Source organism: Nelumbo lutea, chromosome 8 (genome assembly GCF_056320005.1).
Source record: "Nelumbo lutea isolate HS-2025 chromosome 8, American lotus-T2T, whole genome shotgun sequence".
NCBI lineage: Eukaryota > Viridiplantae > Streptophyta > Magnoliopsida > Proteales > Nelumbonaceae > Nelumbo > Nelumbo lutea.
The window spans coordinates 6,555,196-6,561,195 of record NC_142691.1 but is presented as its reverse complement, the minus strand read 5'-3'; positions in this window follow the sequence as shown (position 1 = coordinate 6,561,195).

The window sequence follows — 6,000 nt, the reverse complement described above, 5'->3', positions numbered from 1 at the left end:
CCCAGGCTAGCCAGACGAGCCCTGGAACTGGTAGTGAAGTGGATGGCGCAATACACAAACGCCCATTCACGTGAAGAGTCATTGTTGAGGACGACAATGAATTGAGTGGGGGAGCCTGTTACGGTCTGACACGGGCTTAGCCTTGCCTACGCTTGGCAAGCTTACCTTAGGGACATCACTGTCATTTTTGCATGTAAGATTTTTGGGAGAATTGATGTTATCTTCAGACAGACCACCAAAAGCTTAACGTACTCTTTGAGGAGGAGTGGTCGACCTCCTTGGGTGCCTAACCTTGGCACTCCTAAACCTTCATCCCTTGCGGGGTGGCCCTGGTTAATGGCTATCATGGCTACCAGGGTTCCTCATGGGCGCACACATGCTCATGGGGATAGTGTTGGACTAGCACTGCGTTGCTGATACTTAAGATAGGCTTGGCATGCGGGCCTAGCTCAAGCATGACCCTTTACCTTGCCAGCCCCTTGCCCAAGCTGATTGAGCTATCCCGTTGCCCCTAGTGCATGGGTGTGTTCCGGCCCAAGCGGTTGCCTATCATCATGGCACATAGGTGTCTGTCATCATCGGCATACAGGAGACCCTTCACATCGGTGCCAAGTCACCTCATCGGCGCATGGTCGCCTTGCATTATGGTCGTCCCCCTTTAGCACGTAAGCGGTGCCTCCCATGGACCGGTTTAAGCCAGCAGAGTGCCCCAACCATTGGACTTGAGGTCATGATCCAGTGCTACTGACTTTGGTGGAGCCATCTCATCGGGCAACTCCTAGCCTCTAAGCCCATAAAGGCTTGTCCTAGCCTACCTTGGCCTGGACACCACACGGGTTTCTTCCGCTGTAGAACTATCCCCGTGACAAAACATCATTTGCTCAAGGATTTCGTTGGCAGTCTAAACAATGGCCAAGGTCCGAATGAGAGGTGAGTTTGAATGAAATGGAAAGCCAAATAATGTTTGGACTCTTTCAAAGTGTTTTTGTTTTTTTTTTTTTTTGTGGCATTTTTTCTTTATTGCTAGTGGCTGGTTCAACTAAACATCTACACCCTCATGGCTTATTTAGTTTTTTGTGAGTGATACCCATCTTCTAAGTGGACAAATAATTTTCCCACATGAGGGGAAAGTTGGCAACACTTAGATGAGCTAAAACTACCCTTTTTAATAATAACCTTTCATGGTTAAAATGGTCATCATCTTATTTACTTAGGATATTAAATAACATGGGTAAATGCATTTATTCGAGTAAGGGAACTTACCAAAGTAAATGATTACTCTATAGCACATACCTAGGTAAATTCATTTACTTATGTTCTTTTTACGCATAAAAAGCCAAAGTTAAAATGGACAAAATTATCCCATTGTATTTTACAAACATTCATCCTACGTGAAAAAATTACTTACCCATTTGGGAGATGGATAAGTCTTACCCATGTAAGAAAAGTTGATTTTGCCATGGGACCCAGTACATATTGCAAAAAGAACACCTAAAGTTGGTCAAGAGGAAGGAGATACCATATGACCAACTTGTCATCTTTTGTTTACTAGTAAACGACAGGGTCTTATTTGAATAAATGCATTTACCGAGATAAGTAACTTTCGAAAAAACAAATAGGACCTTAATAGCAAACCCCCCTTATGTGAGTTCTAAATGTGTTTGGCTCAAAAGAAAAGCCCAGGAAAATGAAGGATCCGATCAACATTTTTCCTTAAAAGGGAGGGGGGGAACACGTGTACGGTTCACCCAACTAGAACACATGTATATGACTTGTATTTATAGTTTTTTTTTTTTTTTTAATTCTGATCCAAAACTCTTATCTATATATTATATATATTAAAACTGGTCCTACCATGTCAGCATGGCTCTCCTTTGAGAGAAGCTATTTATCTATTTTCTCATTTTTTAAGTTTTTGATTTTTTTAATTTCCTGTCATTGTTGAAACAACCAATGAGATGCACTTTCCCAATAATCTAAATAATCTCTTTTCCTAAAATTATTCCTAAACTAACTCCCTCACTATCCCCCACTTTGTCCAAAATTATCTCTAATTCCTATTTATCTTTCTAAGTTATCTCTAATTCATAGTTATCCTCTCCACTACTTTTTATCTATATATATCTAAAGAAAGTTTTGATTAAAATTTTTTAAAATTATTTAAATATTCTAAGAAAATTATAAAATAACTTTAAAAGATTTATTAAAAGCACAAAAAATAATTTTATATTTTTATTAAATATATCACGAAATTATGTACTAACAATTTAAATTATGTTTTCATTGATTATAAATGTAAATGCTTTTTAAATATGTAATAATATGTAATAGCTTTGAATAAATAAAATTCAAATAACAACAAATTTTAAATATTTTATAGATTATTTAAATATTTAAATAACTAAATACTTATCATAACTATATTTTAAATAGTTAAAATAATGAAACTATGTAATAAATTTAAAAATTTTCTTCAAAGTAGAAAATTAATAATAACATAATATTTAAATTAATAATAATTTAATATATTACAAAATTAATAATGAAATTATGTAATAATAGTATAAACTATGATTTTATGGATAATTAAATTCAATAAATAATTAATATTTTAAATTTTAAAATATCATTTAAGTATTTAAATAACTATATATTTTAAATAGAAAATCTAAAAAGTAGAAAAATAATTATAAAATAAAATTGAAATTAATAATAATATAATATTTTTACATAATATTGTAAATAATTAACTTCACTTATATCAAGTAATAATTCAAGAAATACCTTTCAAAAAATAATGTTTATTAATAATAATTTTAAACTCTTAATCTGTATTTATTATATAATTATATATACTAAAATTAATATTTATTGTCTTTTGTGATAAGTGTATTTCCAATTATTATGTATACATTTATTTTGTTTTGTTATTTAATAGAAAACTTTCTATAATTATTGGAGATTAAATTATTATTATTGAAAATTTTAAATTTATTTTCTTGTACTTAGTGTATTTATTGTATTTTTGTTGTAAGTTATTGAATAATGTTTAGTAGAGATTAAACTATTGTTTGAGATTATACTATTTATTAACTAAGTGAATATATTTTTAGTACTTATCGTGTTTTTGTAATTTATGTAATTATTGTATTTTTTATTATCAATATATTTTAAATAATTGTGTGTTTTTGCTATGGATTTTCAATAATTATTGGAGATTAAACTATTGTTATTTATCAGATATAAGACTATTAATTTAACTGAAATTATGTGTTCATGAGTTGGTTCTGTTCGGTCATAGCCTATTTGGCTAACCAAATTGACATGGTCAGGTTAGGGAGTCGATCAACTGAAACCGACTAACCTTTTGTAAAAATTGACCCACTCAAATTGTATCAGTTTGGGCTAATTTTTTTGTTTGGTCAGTCTATTCAAAAGATTTAAACTTAAAATTTTAATTTAGTTTTAAAATTTATAGTGCAATTATTAAATAATAATTTTAGAAATTAGATTTATGATATAAAACATTTTAGACTAAGAAATATGGGAAAACCCCCACTTTTTCATATTAAAAATATAAAATATTAATATATTTCCATGATTAGGTCATTCGATTTTGGTTGGTTTACAAATGGCCAAAGTAAAACCAATCCAACTTTATCGAATTGTGAAATTTTTTAACCAAAGCCAACCTAAAATACTAGAAAACCGACAAACTCGGGTCGAGTTAATCGGGTTGGTCGGTTTCATCAGTTTGATAAATAAACCTGACTTAAATTAATTATTGTTACTTTTGTATTATAAAATTTTTATTAAAAGTAGTATATAAAATATGAACAATTATTAATTATTTAAAAAGTTGAAAATATAAAATAATTGTATACTCTTATGTGTTTCTATTAGGGTCATTTAATATAACACACTTTTAGGGATGACAATTTTCCCCATCCCCGACGGGGACCTAACTTCCCTGACCCGATGAAGCTATGGATGGGGATTGTTTTGGTAGGGCGGGGGTGGGAACGGGTATTAATAGGAATCCTTGATCGAGGTCGGGGATGGGGATTGAGGTCCCTGCCCCACCCTGACCCCGATTATATATATATATCAAATGTTATTTATATTAAATATACAATTATATTATTTATATTATATGTATATCAAAACATATTTAAAACATTATTTATAATTTAAATTTTTGATTTATTTTAAAAATTACTATTATCTAAAAACATTTTGGGAATCAGGTCCTCGTGGGTAACCCTTCCCCATTGGGGATAAGAGATGGGGTTAATTTTATAATCGGGGTCGGGGATGTGGAATATGATCCCCGCCTCGTTGTCATTCCTACACACCTTATAGTTTTACATATTTACTAAATTTATCTTATAGTTTTCATTTTACTAAAACATCCCATATATTTTACAACTTATTTACTTAATCAACATTTCATTAAGGAGTGTTTGTTTTGCCATTAGGTCCATGATTTTTTATTCCAAAAACAGCCATAACACTTTTTTATATAAAAAACAAAATTAACCAAATAGGGTGGTTGCCCGTGTCTTATTTAAGGGCAAAAATGGTATTTTTATTTATATTTTTATTTTTTTATTAAATTTATTTAATTGAACATTAGGGTCAATACTATCATTTTCCACTACCATCTAATTGAAGATTAATTTAATCCATTGCAAATTATAAGTGGTATTTTAGTAAAATGCTAACTATAAGGTAGATTTTAGTAAATTCATGAAACTATGAGAAGTATTTTAGTATATGCCATTTTTTATTATTTACCTCGTTTTTCTTAACAAATCCCGTGCATCACACGGGTTCTCTTTCTCTCTCTATATATACTATAAAGTAATGCTATGCCACGTTAGATGGCTTCTTTGTGCTATATTACCCCAATTGAGCAATCCTAGAGGGGTAGAAGTTTCCCTCTAGAAGCCTATGGAGTCGCCACCTAGTATGGCTTATCTCCCATTTTCCTCTCATTTTTATTAGGAAAATATAATTTATTTTCCTTTTTCCTCTCCTTCTCCTAAATTATCTCTAACTATATATAATTCATCTTCATCTCTTAAATTATCTCCAATTCCTATTTATACTCTCCCCCTACTTTTCATCTATATAAGTTTCAATTAAAAAACTTAACACTTATTAATTATTATAAAGAAATGATGTAACGACTTTAAAATATTTATTAAAAACATAAAAATATTTACAATAGATTTAATAATATTCATATTATTAAAATTTTGTTATTTTTATGAAACTTATAATGAATTTATGTAATAACAATATAAATTATAATTTATGGATTATTCAATTTAATAAAGAAATAATATTTAAAAGTATAAATAAAAAATTATTAAAATTTTATTCAAATAACAAGAATTTAAATTTAAAAATAAAATATTATTTAAATATTTCAATAACTAAATATTTAATATTACATAATAACTTAAAAAAATAAAATTTAAATTGCAAAAATAAGCATTTTATATAGTATTTAAATAATTAAAATAACAAAATTATATAATAAATTAAAAAAAACAAGTAGAAAAACAATTATAATAGATTTCATAATATTTGAATTAATGATAAATTTATATTTACAAAATTATGCAATAATAGTATAAATTTTAATTTTATGGAATATTAGATTTAATAAATAATTATTATTTATAAATTAAATAATGGTATTATTTAAATAATAAAAAATTATTGTAAACAACTAATTTTCAAATACTTTAAATATAAAAAAATAAATAACTAAATCATACCTTATACATTATTTCAAAAACAAAAATAGATTAAATTAAAATTATGTTAAAATAATGATCAAAACACAAAATAATTATGATGGATTTAATATTTCATAATAAGAATATAACATATAAATAATTTTAAAATAACTAAATAATTTTATAAATAACTAATTTTTAAATGTTTTAAATATAAAAATTTAATACTAAATCATTCTTTTAAACATTA